Here is a 17,146-nt window from a genome sequence, read left to right as displayed (position 1 = left end):
TTTTTCGAGACAGGGTTTCTCTGTGTAGGCTTGGCTGTCCTGGATTCACGTTGTAGACCACGCTGGCCTTGAACTCACATCAATCCACTTGCCTCTGCCTTGCTAGTGCTGGGATTAAAGGTGTGCACCACCACCACCCAGCTTCCTTCTATCTGTTTTTATCCTCAGCTTCTTGAGATAATTTAATAAAAAATATTAATGAGTAGATGCATACCTTAAAGACTGAAAGTAGAAATGGCTGATTGTTTTTTATATAAAAGTTTAGGTTTGTGATTCTTTCAAGACTAAGATTTCTTTTGGGGAGGATTTCAAGACAGGGTTTCTCCATGTAGCCTTGGCTGTCCTTAGGCTGTCCTTGAATCTGCCTGCCTCTGTCTCCCTGAGGCTGCTGGGATTAAAGGCATGTGCCATCACACCCAACTTACATTTTAAGATAATTGGTTCTTTCTTTGTAATGGTAAATTGCAGCCTGCTAGTAAAGAAAAGCTGGCCAAGAAATTACCTTGCTTGCTCACATTTTGTTAATGTATTAGCTTAGTTGCTTAGTTACAAATGTATGTGGGTTTTTTGAAATAATGTTTTTATCTACCTGTAATGGTAAAATGTTTCTCACAAAGGGTATTGGAAAAGCATATTGTTTCTTTATGATCATTTGCTAAAAGAAAGAAAGAAAGAATATAGCCACATTGTGATTTTTGTACTGCCTGAAAGATCTTGTTGGGATATATAAGCAGTGGGAGAAAAAATAAAGTTGTGGAATCTGTTTCCATGCACCCAATATGTATGTGTGTGTGTATGTATGTATGTATGTATGTATGTATGTAATATATATATAAAGTAAGAGAATCTTGAAAGAAGAAACATGTTGGAAACTACCTGATGGAGTCTGGAGTGCATGTGTGTGTATGTGTGTGTAGTATTTTTCTCTCCATCTTTCCTTTCCTTTTTAGACACTTGCCACAATTAAAGTGGAAACCCCCACTAGAAGCCAATAACCCTAGCCCCTGATACTATAAAAGCCCATACCAGGAAGCCATCAGCACTGGCCTGCCACCAGCAATTCTGACCCCTTGGCTTGCTGCTATCAGTAGAAGCTGCTGTCGGTAGCAGTCAGTTCCAGCCTGGAAAGTTGCCCTCAGAAAGTCTATTGGGTGACCAACTAGCCGCGTATCGGTGCCCTGCCTCAGTTTCCCCTGTTGATGTGGTCTTCAGCAAACATCACTTCAGTGGACGTGCCAAGAGGGCACAGCTCCATGGCTGACTTCTTGCCTGCCTGTGTTCCATCCTAGCACACACACCCCCACATGACTTTGGCAATTAAGTCTCCAAACACATGAAAATTGGGGGACATATTGAAACCACTGCAGGCTCTTTCCTCCATCACCTCAGAAGTCCACAGGCCCAGTGTCCTCTTTTCTCTTTAAACACTAGCCACCCTATGCGGTTTGTCTTATATCCTATAATCCGAGTACAGTATAATTTGTCTTTGCTTTAAAAGAATTTTAAGTGTGGTGGCACATGGCTATATTTCCCAGGACTCAGGAGACAGAGGCATGAGAACTATCACAAATTTGAAGCCAGCCTAGACTCCACTACTGGTCAGTTCAAGGCCAGCCTAGGCTATATAGCAATACCCTATCTCAATAAATAAATATGTGCGTTCATTTGTGTTCATGTTCAGGTATTTTACTAGTAGAAATCCACAGGAAACATAGTCCAAATTCTATGAGTTTGAGGATAACCTGGTTTAACAAGCGAGTCCAGGACAGCCAAGGCTACACAGAGAAACCCTGTCTTGAAAACAAAACAAAAGGATGCAAAGACAGGTGTGGTGGCAGACATCTTTAATTCCAGCACTTGGAAGGTAGAGGCTGAAGCACCAAGAGTTCAACATCACCCTCACCTACTGGTGTAGTTTAACTCCAGCCTGAGTTGCATGAAACTAAAGCATAATTTGGACCACAGCCCTGTCCCATGCAGTCTTGAATACTGTTACGAATGTGGCTACACCCTCACTTTTTTTTTTTTTTTCCCACCCTCACTCTTAAAAGATTCAGGCTTTCGGTAAAGCTTAGCCCTGAAAGCCTGCTCTCACATCTGGATGCATATGGAGTTCCTGCTGGTAACAAGGGCCCCTTTAAACCAGTCATCTGCTCCAGGACAGCTGGGATGACATAAAGAATTCCTGTCATGGGCTGGTGAGGTGGCACATGCCTTTAATCCCAGCACTCAGGAGGCAGAGGCAGGTGGTACAAAGTGAATCCATGTCCCGTCCAGCAGGACCAGTAATTACGGGGTCACAAGGGGAGCCATACCTGAAATGATGAGATGAGAAAGAAAAAGGCAGGACCAAGTAGCGTTCCTATCAAGGTCTGTTTATTGAAGCAAAAGCAAAAGCTTATATGGGGTGGAGGCAAGAACTAAGCAGTAGGAGGGGCCTGAGAATGTCTCCATATAATACCATCAGGTCAGGGGAACAGTTTCTATCTTATCTTAGCTAACTATCTCTCGGGAAGTCCCGAGCTAACCTGCTAAACAACATCTGCAGAAGCTGAAAGGAGGAAGTCAGCTAACCTGCTAAACCTCTGCAAGAGCTGAAAGGAGGAAGTCAGCTAACCTGTTAAACATCTGCAGAGGCTGAAAGGAGGAAGTCAGCTTTGGAATGGGACATCAGTAGTTTTCCATAGCCAGTAGACTCTTTTAACCTTCAATGACCCCAGGCTGGCTCTGAACAAATCCAGAACAGCCAAGGCTACACAGAGGAATCCTGTCTCAAAAAGGGAAAATAGCAGTTCCTATGAATAATAAATCTAAACATTCTATCATCAGGTGACACTACCAGCCATTCTGGTTTAATTGGCCAAGGAAGAATTTTTGTCCTTTTGAGTTATTACCTATGAATTTTCTATACTTTTTGCAGATGTTGCATGGTTTTCTCTAGGAATTATAGAAATGTATATTTTATTTCACCCAATGGTTCTCAGGCCACAGTGCCTCACAACTGTGTGGAGGGCCTGTTAGTGTGGACCATACCCCCTAAATTTATTTAAATTTGACAAGTCAGGAAATTATATATCTCTGGTGTACAAAATATTCTGATGTGTATTGTGGAAGAGATAAATGAAGTTACAAACCTGTTACCTCACGTACTTCTGTTTTGTGGTTGGAACTTTTAAAATCTCTCAGCAGCTGTCAAGAATGTGACACATTGCTATTAACCATAATCTTGTTTTTAAGCAGCAAAACTTCAAATTCTGCATCCACCTGGATATCTAGAGGTGGACATTGTACTCACAGTGTAAGGGAGTAAGCAGTGTCTCATCAATTGATTTTACACACTAGAAGCTGTCCAAAAACAACAAAGGGAAAAAAAAAAAAAAAAAAAAAAAAAGCAATTTCTAGACTAGACACTGACTCAAGCCTGTGAGCCTAGCGCTCCGGTGAAAGGATGTTATAATTTGGGAACTTTTTTACTCACTCTAGCTCCCAAATAAATGTGTCAAATAAATCACAGAGACTTACTAAATTTACTATTAATAAGCTTCAGGTTCAATAACTGGGCAGATACGATCTAGTCACAGTCTTGCTATTTCCTAGTCATGTGCTCCGAGTTACTCGCCATATCGGTCCTACCTGGTCTGTTTCTGTTCCATCCGGCAGTTCTTGGTCACCAAGTCCTTTCTCTGCCCCTTCTTTCTCTTTTCCCTTGTGGTCCTTACCTAAGACTCAGAGACCAGGAACGGAAGTTCCGCCTACCTGTCTTCTGCCCAGTAATTGGCTGTCAGCAACTTTGTTAACCAATCAGAGATAATTGAGGGAACGAAGTTTACAAGCTGATCAAATGTGGGTGACAAAGCCCACCTCCCGACTGCAACCAGACCTCAGGGCACAGAAATCAGCATCCGAATACGCTGACCACCAGAACAACCCCCAACACGCCGGAGGCTGAGACCGGTTTGGACTACATAATAAAACTCTTAGATCTCAAAAACTAAAACCATGGTGGAGTGGGGTAGGAGTTCCTAAAGCCCACGGAGCGAGAGCGACTTTGTCTGCGGTTCTTCCGCTGACTAGATCTAAAGCTGTCAACAACTAGAGCTCGAGGTCCTTTGACGTATAGTGGGATCCGGTAGATAGATACATGTCGCCCCTGGTCTTGATGTGCGTGTGGAAAAGCCGGGAGTGACTGGCGGGCGAGCTCCACCCAGGACCCGGCAGAGCAGGCTGCGCTTCCTGCCATCCAGGAGGGCTATTTGTAGTCGCCGCCGGAGGCACCGAGCTACAGCGACGGTGGTTTATAACTGAAGATCTTCAGTGAAAAACAAAACAACACGAAACAACACAAGAACAATAAAAATTAGAGCGCGGCGAATATCAATGTGAGGTTGAAGTAAGAGCTGAACAACACCTCCTTCCGTAAGTCAGGATGGCCGAGCGGTCTAAGGCGCTGCGTTCAGGTCGCAGTCTCCCCTGGAGGCGTGGGTTCGAATCCCACTCCTGACAGAGTTTTTTTTCTTTTAGCTATTGAAAAATTTTCCTCTTCTTTCTTCAATAAACATTTTTCTTTCTTATTCTATCGCTACTGTGGAAGCACTGCCTACTTACAAGATAGCTTAAAAAATAGAGATTTTAGTATATGTCTCTGCTTATCTGCTCACCCAAAAATTTAGATGAATATTAACTCTTTAATTCATGGCTCATTCCCATTACTGATGACTGCACCCTCACTGGTTAGGCCATCTCATTGGTGTTTTTTTTTGTTTGTTTGTTTGTTTTGTTTTAGTTTTTTGAGACAGGGTTTCTTTATGTAGCCCTGGCTGTCCATGACTTGCTCTGTAGACCAGGATGGCTTCAAACTCACAGCAATCCTCCTGCCTCTGCCTTCCAAGTGCTGGCATTAAAGGTGTCCAACACCACACTCGGATATGTTTTTGTTTTTGTTTTTTAAAGGTTTCTGATTTTGTGTTTGTCATAATTTTATATGTAGTTATACTAGTTAGATTCCCCCCCAAATACAGAACTGGTGTGTGTGTGTATGTCTGATCTATTCTCTCTCTCATCTATCTATCAATCAATCAATCTATCTATCTATCTATCTATCAATCTATCTATCTATCTACCTATCTTATCTATCTCAATTCTCTCTCTCTCTTTCTCCCCCCCCCCCCCCCCCCGCTATACAAAAAAGACAAATACACAAAGAGATTTATCATGAAGACACAGCTCACAATTATTGAGGCTGAAAAATATCATGACCTCATGTTTGTAAGCTGGAAAACAAGGCAGGCAAGTGGCATGGTTCAGTCAGGTACTAAGGACTAAAAATCCAGACTCCCACCCCACCATCCCCCACAGCCAGGCCAAGGCTGGATCAGGCTCATCACACCAGGGAGGGCAATCTACTGAGCTCAGTTATGTAAGTCCCTATGGCTGCTCAACTTGACATTTTAAATAAACCAATCACACTGTTGCTGCTCACATGGATGATGGTGAGGCCTGGGCTGATCTCTAAAGATACAAGAGAAGAGGATGAGTTCACCTGCCCCTACCTCCCTGAGTGCTAGGGTTATATATAGGTGCCGGTCACTTGAAATCCGTGGCAGGAATCCAACCTACTTTTGATGTAATCTGTTTACTCAGCATCCACACCAGGGTATCTGTGGTAAATTTGTTGTTGCTGTTCTGTAACTCATATTCATGTTCCAATCCATGGCCACTCATGTTCTATTCAGAATAAACTATCTTGCAGTCCTTTTAGCACAAGAGCTGTGCTTATATCAAGGGCTTGAGGGGACCTACCCTGCCGTGGTTGGCTCCTGGCAGCAGTAACTAGGTAAAACAACAAAACTGTAGTCATAGATAGAAATGTAGGCCGTTTGGATGGAGTGGCCAAGTTGAGTAGCCCGCCCCCCGCCCCTGGAAGAGCTTTTTGTGGTCTTAACACCCCATGCCTCTGAGCTTTTTATTTGACCCACCATATAAAAATGGTACCCTAACCCTGAGTGCTCATTTCCCACAGTCATCATGGAGTAGGCGGGGTGGGGAGGCAGGTTCAGTAAGAGGAGGGGACAGCAAGCGACTTGGCTTCACTCAGGCGGCAGCGTAGTCTTTGCTCTTCAGATGGAGAAAGGGAGTTTGTGGGCAGAGAGAAAAACTAGTTAATCAGAGAGTTTGCTTTCTCACAGTCATTTCTGCTCACAGCACAGGGGACGAGGAAATGTAACCAATCCTCAGCTGTCCCTCAGAACATCAGGACTGCCCGTTTCCACGGAAACCATAAAGCCAGGCCAGTGGAATTTCCTGTTTCAAGTGCTGGGAGCTGGGTTTGGGAAGTGAGTAGGGGTTTGGTAGTCTCGCGTCAGTGTTTCCCTGGTCTCGGTGAGCACACACGTAGCTAACAGGAAAAGTGACTTCTTTGTTGTTCAGACTTCTCACTTTCTTCATACTTCAGAATTTAGGGGAATGCTCCTCATTCATAAGTCTCCTTCAAGTCTCTGTTTTTCACTTCAAGTCTCTGTTTTTCAGAGTGTCACTTGCTTTGTGACAGATGACCGACTCTATGGATGTTCTTAGGGACAGGCTTTCAGATGCTCCTTTCCAAAAAGCTCTGAGCACAATACACAGCTCTGAAATAAATTATGACTTGTTTTATATAGTTGTCAGTGGAGCTGCAGGGCTTTCCACAGCAGATTTAATCAACCATTTTAAAAAACGAGTTTAAAAATTTAAGTAAAAGAAACAAACTTCTGGAAGCAGACTGTGAGAGTACACCCATTCAAGAATTCCTGACAAACTAGAATAACCAGTGTGCTGTAGCTCTTGCAGAACTTTTGTTTTCTATCTGCTTTCCCTGATAATGTTTGTGTTTGCTAGGCGGGAAGGTATAATGTGGAACAAAATTACAAGCACCAAGAAATGCATACATTTGTTTTTAGGGAAAACTAATTTACTTACTTTTGTAAATTAAAATGCACATTCCAACCTGGGTAACTACTTTGGTGAAGTGCAGGCAGTGCGTGAAGACGACTTTGATGTTGATGTTGAACTTCGGGAAAAACCACAAAAAGGCCCCGCTGGGATTCGAACCCAGGATCTCCTGTTTACTAGACAGGCGCTTTAACCAGCTAAGCCACGGAGCCAGCACGCTCTCAGCGCCTCAAATCAACAAAGAAAAGGAACGAACGTAGTTTTTTGTTGCATCTACCCTCAGCCCTTAATTGAAGATGACCAGGCAGTTCCCGAAATCCTAAAAATGATCTCGGCTTCTCTTCAAAGACTTGAGAATCCGCTCAGCTACAGGAAAACTGAGTCCTGGTCGCGGTGGGCGGGCAAACTACGTGTGCAGACTGGATGCTCAGGAAGGAAGCTACCCGGAAGGGCAAGACCTACGCGGCTTATCATCACACTGATTAAAGCACCACCCAGGCATTAAGGAAAAACAGGCAGGGTACATTGTCTATCTGTCTCTGTCTCTGTCTCTGTCTCTCTCTGTCTCTCTCTCTCTGTCTCTCTCTCTCTGTCTCTCTCTCTGTCTGTCTGTCTGTCTCTCTCTCACACACACACACACAGACACACACACACACACACACACACAAAGAAAATTTATGTTGATCAAAACATTCCCAACAGCCAAAAGGGTCCATGCAGCAAGCAAGCAAGCTTTCTTATTTTATGACTTTTAAGTAAATTGAAATTTAAGATTTTGACAATTCTGTAACTGCTCCCACTTCCCCCTGTAAACCTGGGTTTCATCTACCTCTTTCTTGGTTCTAAAATTAACGAAGAGTTCCAGACTCAAGCCTTAACAATTTAAGACTAAATAATAAACAGCCTATTGTTAAAAAGGTGTAAAGCAGAGGCTCGTATGCACCGTCTATGGCAGGAAAGGCGTCTTACATTTGTCCAAACGGTCTGATTTGATAAAAGGTCGAGTAAAGAGCATTTGCAAGATTTCTGTATTGTCCCAGGAGCTGTATACTTGTGCCTCCTCCCCACTTACTCAGTTCTCTGTTAAAATAAACCCCATCCTCGAAGTACAATTCGAATAAGCTTATAAACTGTTGCCATAGTTATGAAAGGAACTTCACAAGTGAAAACCTACAGTTACAACTGGTTGGGTTTCGTAAGACCTATTATCTGAGCGATGATGTTAAAACTCAACATTTCCAGTATTCCTAGATGGTGTCGGTAGTTGAAGGAGTTAACTAAGACAGCCAGCCATTGGATGACAAGAGACGGACACAGTCAAGGTCTGTGAGTGCTGGAGTTCGCACTTTCATTATATGCTTTATGATCCGTGAACTTAGTACTTATGATCCATGGATTCTAAGATAAGCATCTATTTCTTTTAATTTTTAAATGTTTGTGTGTGTGTGAGTGTTTGCCTGGATGCTGGTGCCTAAGGAGTCTGAAAGGGGAGTTAAATCCCCTGGAGCTGGAACTACAGGCAGTTGTGAGCTGCCTAACTTGGGAACTGAGCTCAAATCTTTTGGATAAGCACTGTTCACTCTTAACTGCTGAGTCATCTTTCCAGCTTTCGCTTCTTAATCTTATAGTTAGCCATCATATTTTTAATGTTGTGTTCAAAGGCTCATTCACATAATATAGCTCTAAGTAAATCGTGGTGGAAACCAACATTGATTGTATTTGGTTTGTATTTCTCCTTTGACTGAAAGCTGGTGACATCTGCATGAATTTCTAAGAAGTCAAAGGAATTGTTGAACCTGAGATGGTTCTTAGAAGGTAAAACTCAGAGCAATTCTTTACAGGTCTGTGTGAGCTGGGCTTGTGCCTATAATCTTAACATTCGGGAAGTAGAAGCAGGAGAAGAAGTTCAAGGTCATCCTTAGCATAGAGAGCATGAGGTGAGCCTTGCACCAGGACCCTGTCTCAAAAAACCAAACAAGCAGCAGACACAGGCAGACAGCCACAGGGAGATACAGGCTGACAGACACAGGCAGACACAGGCTGAAAGACACAGGCAGAAACAGGCTGAAAGACACAGGCTGACAGACACAGGCAGACAAACACAGGGAGACACAGGCTGACAGACACAGGCAGACACAGAGAGTGATGCTATTTCCATGCTGTTGGCGGACTTTTAAACAACTGTTTTTATTCTGGGTTCCTTAAATCTCTTTCTCCCTACTCCACCCCAATCCCTTCCAACACCCAACACCAGGTAGGGGAGAAAGAAGAATGTCAGTGGGGAGGGGCGCAGAGTTGTCCTTAGCTGCTTCCTGCTGTTTAGTGTCATCAGGTTCCTTGGGGCAAGTCCAATCAGGATCGCTCCAACTTCTTATGGTCACACTGCATCAACAGCACCCAGGAGCAGCAGCGGGGAAGCACCAGCAGCCTCCCTTCTTCCTCTGATCCTCCAGTTGCTCTCTGGGTCTGGCATTTATGCCCACTGACAAAGACCGCACGAGGTCATTCACAGCTGTGGACAAACTAGAGCAGCCCCCATAGCCCACACCTGGGATTAAGACAAAAACATGTTTACATATAAACCCAAACTTTCACACCACCATGCAGCCTCTACTATGACTAGGAAGGCAGGCTCATAGCAACCTCATAATTACTCTGCCTCACACATCCAAGAATGGAGACAGTCCAGAGCTCTGTGTTCCACACTGTTCATGTTAGAGAAATGAGGAGACACAGACAGCAGTTTTTAATATGCCTTGGAACAAAACTACAGAGACCTAGCCGAGAGAGTTCTTCACAGTGCTAGACTAATGTGTCAGTTTGGCCAGGCTGTAATGCCCAGTTATGTAATTAAACATTAACGTAGCTGGGCATGGTGGGTCCACTTGGAGTCCAGGATACTCAGTCGAGCAGCTGCATAAGTTTTCATCCTGTCAATCATGTAAGAAAGCTAATGATGTATTCTTCTGCTGATTCTGTTTTCTTCTGGATTTGCTTTCTTTGCTCAATACAATCACCAATTGGAAGAAGCTGGATCTCTCTCTCTGTCTGTCTCTTTCTCTCTCTCTCTCTCTCTCACACACACACACCAAATAAGGAGAAATAATACCTTGCTGTGGACATAGCTTATATTGAGACAGCCAAAGACAAACCTTCAAATTTTGCAAAATGAAGGGAGTTTTTATAGTTTAAAACAAGAGGACAGGGCGTGGGGACACAGCATCCAGCCATCTAAGTTAACGCCGTTCAGGACCCTCAGAAAGAGCTGATAGCTTTTAGAGACGTGGTTAAACAGGCCTCAGGGCACCTGAGTTATCTTCCTTACTGAAAATCCAAGCACACAAAGGTGCATGCTTTGTTTGTTTGGTGGGTTGATGGTTGGTTGATTGGTTGGTTGGAGACAGGGTCTCAGGTAGAAGGATGGCTGGAGCTTGCTTGCTAAGTACTGATCAGAAGATGACCTTAACTGTGACCTTCTGTCTCCACCTCCTCAGTGCTGGAATTCTAACCTTGTGCTCCTGTCACTTTGTGTTGGTGACACGTTTCAATGTAATCAGTTTCTTTTTGCAACCTTTTTCTCTTTTCTTTATATATAATAGCATCATTCTGAGATGGAGTGGAAAATCACCAAATTTTACCTTAGGGGTCTGTGTACAAACCCTCATGAAAAGAGCCGTGCTTTTGAGGAGAAACTATTAAGCAGGCTTTCCTAATGCTTAGATGTAAAAACAGACGCGTGCTAAAGATCGTTGAAACTATACGCACCAAAACTAAATAGTTTTCTAATCTCAACATGTATAGTCTCAACATCAAGCAAATTCAATTCTGTTGAACAGTCCTTGATTTATACGCAATGCATGAGAATAGAGACGCCTTTTCACAAATATTGAAAGACTGAAACACACATATGAAAAACATCTTTGTTTAGAAAGTAACCCTGCTGAGAGCCGTGAGACTGCCTGCTGTGATCCTAGGGTAAAACAACCCATAGAACGGAGACAAGGAGAAAACACCAGGTGACCCCGTGACATGCTCCACTTTCCTTCCTTGTATTATTTCCCCCCAAATCAATCACAGTTTTATTTAGAGCTTTACTGTCAGAACTTCCATGTTACTTTCAAGAGGACACGAGAGAATCTGTTTTCTTTACTATTTTTTTTTTTTTATCTCCCTTACACTCAGCAATATTGGCTGAATGAATACGAGAGTGAATAGAAAGGCGATATGGGGACACCTCTCACCTCTGCTTTGGGGGTAGGACAGAAACAAACCTGGAATTAAGGTAAAAGAATCTAGAACCCACTGCTCTAAACAAAACCCTAAGCCAAGAAGGCAGGACAAATTTAAAGCCCGAAACAGTAACTAGTTGCCCCACCCAGGGGCTTACGTATGCAGGGCCAGTGGCGCAATGGATAACGCGTCTGACTACGGATCAGAAGATTCCAGGTTCGACTCCTGGCTGGCTCAGGGTGCAGTACTGTCCTTTTAGTGTTTCGTGTTTTGACCTCACAAATTTAACGAACAAAGTCCATTTAAGTCTGAGTTTGCCAGTAGCAAAACCAAACAAAAAAGAAGCAAGAAAATCACACTGAGACCATCACTATTATTGTTGTGTTTTGAGAATTCATAGCAAGCCTCCTGCCGCAGCCTCTCTTATGGCTCCTTGCTTTTCTGTAGAGCAAACTACGCGTCGGACCTTGCGATGGCGTCATCATAGGCCGGGCTTCCTCGCCAGTCCGTTTTGGTTGCAGGATGATTTAAAATCTGTTCAGAGCAACTAATTTTAATAAAAAGGATAACTTGGAGAAACCATTGAGTCTTCTGTTTTATTCTTTCCTATTCGGACGTTTTTATAGTAAGACTTTAGCTTCAGGCTCCAATAATGAGGTCAGAGGTTCGTGTTTGCTCCTGTTTCTCAGGTTTAAGCACAGTGGACATCTGAACAGCCAAACACCAGAGAATTGCTGCGTACAAGTAGGCGTACAAGCCCGGCTATACCAGCTGGTTTCCGTAGTGTAGTGGTTATCACGTTCGCCTCACACGCGAAAGGTCCCCGGTTCGAAACCGGGCGGAAACAGCAGCTGGTGCTTTACGTTTTTAATACAACGAACCGTTCTAAGTAATTTTCATTATATTATATCGACGCTCCTCTGGGAAGATCTGATTTCCCACACCAGCTCCAAGGCCTCTGAGGGGATTGCGACTCCTCTTCCCGCGCTGACCGGCTGCCGGAAGCGGAGCCGGGGCTCCTTCCGGTCCCCGCGCTGCTCGCCGCGGCAGGGGCTCCGGTGAGTGCCCGCCTGCCCTCCCATGGCGACCTCTCCCGGTCCCCAGCGTTTCCACAGGTGCTGTCGTGACGCGGCATCCGGAACAGGCCGTGGCAGGCCGGCTTTCCGTGAAGACAGGTGAGAGCGAGCCGAGGCGGCGTCCGGCTTTGGGGACCCCAGGGACCCAGCCTGCCTTCACCTCGTGCCTCTCACCTAGCCAAAACCAGAGGCCGACCTGAAACCGCGGGCAAACTTGGAAGGCGGGATGCAAGTTGACAACTGATTCCAAACTTTCAGACAACTCTAGGAAATATAACGTTGCCTTAGGAATTAGCTATTTTCTTATTCCAGTGACTATATACCTGAGGAGACGCCACTGTGAAGCCTGTGTAACCCCATTTCTGAAAAGGGAACTCCATTTTTAAGGGAATGTGGAGTCTTGCGTGACACCATTCTGTTTAAAGGTTAGCAGACCCCGAGAAAGGCTTCAGTTTTTACTAACGCAGCATTAAGTCTGAATTTCTGTTTCTCAAGAAAAGGAACTTCAGTCGCAAAGAAAACCACAAGACGGCCTAGTCAGCCATTCCCTAGCAACAGCCTATGGAGAATGTCAGGAAAGGCCGCCCAAAATCCACACCTGACAAGGCACCACGTGTACATTGTGACCCGCTGCTGCTAAGGCTAATTTAGCGGCTAATTAGAAGAAAACAAGACCCCGCCCCCCTTTACCTAAGCTCTAGCCAATGATGAACACTCCTCAGTAGAATTTCCCCAGCCTGCTGTAACCGCACTAGAAACCTTGCCTTAAATACTAAAGCCCCATACTCTTAGCCGCGGAGTCTGTGACAGCTGAGTGCCCCAGCCTAAGCGTGAATAAACAACCCTCGTGCACTTGCGTCAGAAGTGGCTCCAGAGTGGTCTTTGGGGGAACCTCGAGATCTGGGCGTAAGACAACGTCAGGGAAAGAGGATTTATTTGACTCTTAGTTTGGGGCGTAGACCATCAGACCACCAAAGCCTGGTGATAGGTGTAGCTCGCAGTTTTGACAGTAGGAGCTTACTTATATCTGAGAGGATATGAGTGCCTTCTCATGTTTGTCATTGCTGTATTCCTCCTGTGTCTAGCATGGTTTGGTTGCTTCTTGGGAACTAGGCCACTCTATTGGGCAATTTTCCTGCAGATCAATATGAAGATGAATTTTCATGGACTAAGGTTGTTTAGATGAATTAATGATTTTTACAGAATTCCTGATTTGGTTTAAATAGTTTTAGGAAGTTAGGGCGGTTGCTAGAAAGTTTAAGGAGATGGTTTAAGCCGTTTTCCCGGAAAGACGTAATAAAATTAGAATTAAGAGTAGAATGTGCCCGGGTGGTGGTGGTAGTGCATGCCTTTAATGCCAGCACTCTGGAGACAGAGGCAGTCCTATTGCTGTGAGTTCGAGGCCAGCCTGGTCTACAAAACGAGTTTAGGACAGCCAAGGCTACATAGAGAAACCCTATCTTGAAAAACAAACAAACAAAAACAAAAGTTTTGCTTTCTTAGAGAAAAGTCTGCTGAGTGATTAATCTCCAACTCCCTTAGTTTACCTGTCTGTGTTGGAGCTGGCTTGTGGTATGTGGCACCTGGAACAGGGACCTGAGGAGGTAAGCTCCCTATTGTTTGGGTGTGGATAGGAGTCCCACCTGGGGTGCTACAGCCATTCCCCACCCCACCCCCCCTTAGTGAGTGCCGAGTTAGGACAAGTTGTCTCTTGCGTGTTCTGTTAACATGGGACAAGGTGAATCTAAGGACAGAAGGTTCTTTATTGGTATTATTAAACATATATTTAAGAAAAAAGGGAATTAAGTTTAGCTCTAGTCAGCTGACTGATTTTCTCCAGTTGGTGCACACAGTCAGCCCCTGGTTTCCAGACGCGGGAACTTTAGATGTAGAAACATGGAAGAAAGTAAATTTTATGTTTAATAATAAGAAATAAGATGATAAGCTACCAGATATTATATTATAGATCAGTTTATTAAATGACGATGGGGAGAACATGAAAGGGGGAGGAGAGAGGGGGGGGAGAGAGGGAGAGAGAGGGAGAAGGAGGAGAGGACAGAGAAGGAGGTAGAGAGTAGTGGAGAGATAGAGTGGGGTAGAGAGTAAAAGAGGTAGAGAGGGAGTAGAGAGAGCAGAGAGGGAGCCAAGAGCAGGGTTTGTCCTTTTATATAGCCCTGGGCAGGGCCACGCCCCAATGGCAGGTAAGCAGTGACGTCACAGTAGGCAGACTGAACCAGAATGCTAACAGTAGGCACAGACATTGAGAACTGGTATGGAGGAAAGGACGTGCCCCTTACAACGTTTGGTATCTGGAACGTACTGAAGCAGGCCCTGGCAGCCGATAAAGAGCGCCTGTGTGCTCCCCCTCTCACGAGGAGATCTAAGACAGTGTTTACCCCTTGCTAGGGGATCCCCAGGAAAATAGCGGGAGAGGAGGAACCTGAGTTGGAGAGGGACGCTGCTGAGTATCAGAACCCTGACTGGCCTCCCCCGCAGAGCCGGACTGTAAGTGAGTCCACACGACCCCTAGACAAACGTGAAAAGAAAACAAAAGTGGCCTGGGGGGATTCACAGCTGCCGCGCCGCGTGGCAAACCCAGCAGCAGGGTGGACTCACTAGGAATTTTCACCATGATTATGGGGAATGATGAATAGGGTAAGATCCCTCATGGGGGCCGTTTCCATGAAGGAGATAAAACAGGCTAGGTCTGCGCTGGGACCTGCTTCCGCAGTACCCTCACTCTTGGGGACGACTCCTCATGATTGGATTCAGGTGGCTAGAGCCCGCTTAACTGGAGGCAGTTTTTTCCTATGGAAGGCTGACTTGATTCGTATAGAGCTGTCTAAGGTGCCTCGAAAGAGCTAACATAGGATGAAAGAAAGCGTTAACATATGCAGTGCTTATGGGAGTGGCTCCCAGGGGCAGCTCAGCTAAAACGAGCTAAAGAAAGCTCTGCTGCCAACTTCAGCCCTGGGAGCGTGGAGACGCGGGCCTGTGGACAATGCAAATACCAAGGGGCTTGCTAAAGTGAAGCAGACCGGAGGAACCTTTTCAGGAATTTATTGCCCAGCTGCTGACAGAGGCGGTAAAAAGAGTGGTGTCTAACTCGGAGGCAGAAGAGATCATTTTAAAACAGCTGGCTTTTGAGAATGCTATGCCTGCTTGTCAGTCACGGCTGAGGCCCATCAGAAAGTACGGAAATATTTCTGATTGTATCAAGGCACGTGCTGAGGTTAGTCTCTCATATCTAAAAGCTGTAGCTACTGCACAGACCATTGCTTGGTGTCTAACTAATCAAGGTCAGGGAGACACGGCTCGCAAATGCTTTTCGTGTGGCAAGCCTGGACATATTAGCAGACAATGCCCCAACAGGACAGGTGGCTCTGTAAACTTTAATGCTCCTGGTCTTACTCAGGGCGTAAATCCAGGCACGCCTCGCTGGCCACACCCTCGCTGTCAAAAAGGATATCATTGGCAGGAATATCGGTCTCTTTTTCATAAGAACAGCATTCTCTTTTCTGGTTTCTCTGTGTAGCCTTGGCTGTCCTAGACTCATTTTGTAGACCAGGCTGGCCTCAAACTTGCAAAGATACGCCTGCCTCTGCCTCCCGAGTGCTGGGATTAAAGGCGTGGCCACCCCCCCACCCCCCCCCCCCCCCGCTAAGCCCATCAAACTTTAAAGCACAGATATCTAAATTACAGAAGGGAGAATATAAACACTCTCCCCTCCATCATAGTTTAAGTCAAGTTCTTTATTTTATTACTCATTTAAATGTTACAGAACAAAATAGAAGTTTTAAAAAAATCATTTAAAAATAGGATTTACTCCTAAACCTCTAGTAAAATGGAAAGAGTCACTAATGCAAAAATGGAAAGAACCAGGCATTTTACCAGCTTCCAGGAGAAGCTTTGCTTGTTTGTTTTCACAGGATGCTGATCTGTCTTTGTGGGTGTCATACCAATTGGTTGTGCCAGAACTTTCTGCACTAACTCACAGACAGAACTTTCACCTCTGCCACCTCCTCCATGCCCACCTGTGACGGATGCTCCGTCACAAGAAGACACTGAGGGGCCATGCCTCCTGCTGCACCTGGTGGACTCCAGGCCTGTGCTGTTTCAGCTTTTGCTATTCTGTACCCGGGGTGCAGGGGATATGAAAACTATGAAAAAAATGCTATTTGACTAATTGTATTAGTTCCACTATGAGTCCTAGTGTTTTTCTTATTGTATGTCAGCCTCCATGTGTCTTACTTCCAGCTTATCTTTCTTAACCTTGGTGTTGTGGAAGTTTTGGCTTATATGTACACATGTTTTTGTTCTAATCCCAGGTGTGAGGTATGGGGGCTGCTCCAGTTTGTCCACAGTGGATAACTGCCTGGGGAAAGGGCAGGCGATCTTTGCCAACTGTGAACTACCTGGTGTGAGGGTGTGGTCTTTGTCAGTGGGGATAAAGGGCAGACCCAGAGAGAGACTGGGACTCTGAGAAAGAAGGAGGCCATTGCTCCCCCTGCTGCTTCTGGCTGCTGTTGATGCAGTTTGCCGAGAAGCTGGAGATGTCCAGAAATGAGGACTGGACTTGCCCCAGGGAACCCGATGACCCTGAAGAGCAGGAAGCAACTAAGGAAAACTCCACCCCCTCTCCCTACTAACCTTTCTCCCCTACCTGATGTTGGGGTGCCGTTAAGGGCATAGCTAGAACTCCTGGAGTGGAAGCCCTACAAGTCATCTGACAAAGATCCAAGTCTGAGGTCTCCTCCAGATGATCCTGAATGAAAAGGAGTTGAATCCGATACCCCCCGACCCCCACCCACAGATCTGATACCCCCTGACCCCCACCCCCACCCACAGATCCGATACCCCCCGACCCCCACCCACAGATCCGATACCCCCTGACCCCCACCCCCACCCACAGA

At 45.3% G+C, this 17,146-nt stretch overlaps 4 non-coding genes across 4 annotated transcripts; 3 read left to right on the top strand and 1 right to left on the bottom strand.

The window, feature by feature from the left end:
• The first annotated feature begins 4,420 nt into the window (after window positions 1-4,420).
• On the top strand, window positions 4,421-4,503 carry Trnal-cag (transfer RNA leucine (anticodon CAG)). The gene has a single exon. It is a non-coding gene; the product is annotated as a tRNA-Leu (tRNA).
• Window positions 4,504-7,065: 2,562 nt separating this feature from the next.
• On the bottom strand, window positions 7,066-7,139 carry Trnat-agu (transfer RNA threonine (anticodon AGU)). The gene has a single exon. It is a non-coding gene; the product is annotated as a tRNA-Thr (tRNA).
• A 4,182-nt stretch (window positions 7,140-11,321) lies between these two features.
• Window positions 11,322-11,394, top strand: Trnar-acg (transfer RNA arginine (anticodon ACG)). Its single transcript has one exon. It is a non-coding gene; the product is annotated as a tRNA-Arg (tRNA).
• A 537-nt stretch (window positions 11,395-11,931) lies between these two features.
• On the top strand, window positions 11,932-12,004 carry Trnav-cac (transfer RNA valine (anticodon CAC)). The gene has a single exon. It is a non-coding gene; the product is annotated as a tRNA-Val (tRNA).
• The last annotated feature ends 5,142 nt before the right edge of the window (window positions 12,005-17,146 follow it).

This window comes from Acomys russatus, chromosome 3, assembly GCF_903995435.1.
Source record: "Acomys russatus chromosome 3, mAcoRus1.1, whole genome shotgun sequence".
Lineage (NCBI taxonomy): Eukaryota > Metazoa > Chordata > Mammalia > Rodentia > Muridae > Acomys > Acomys russatus.
Note: the sequence above shows the minus strand (reverse complement) of the source record. Positions and strands in the feature narration are given on the sequence as shown.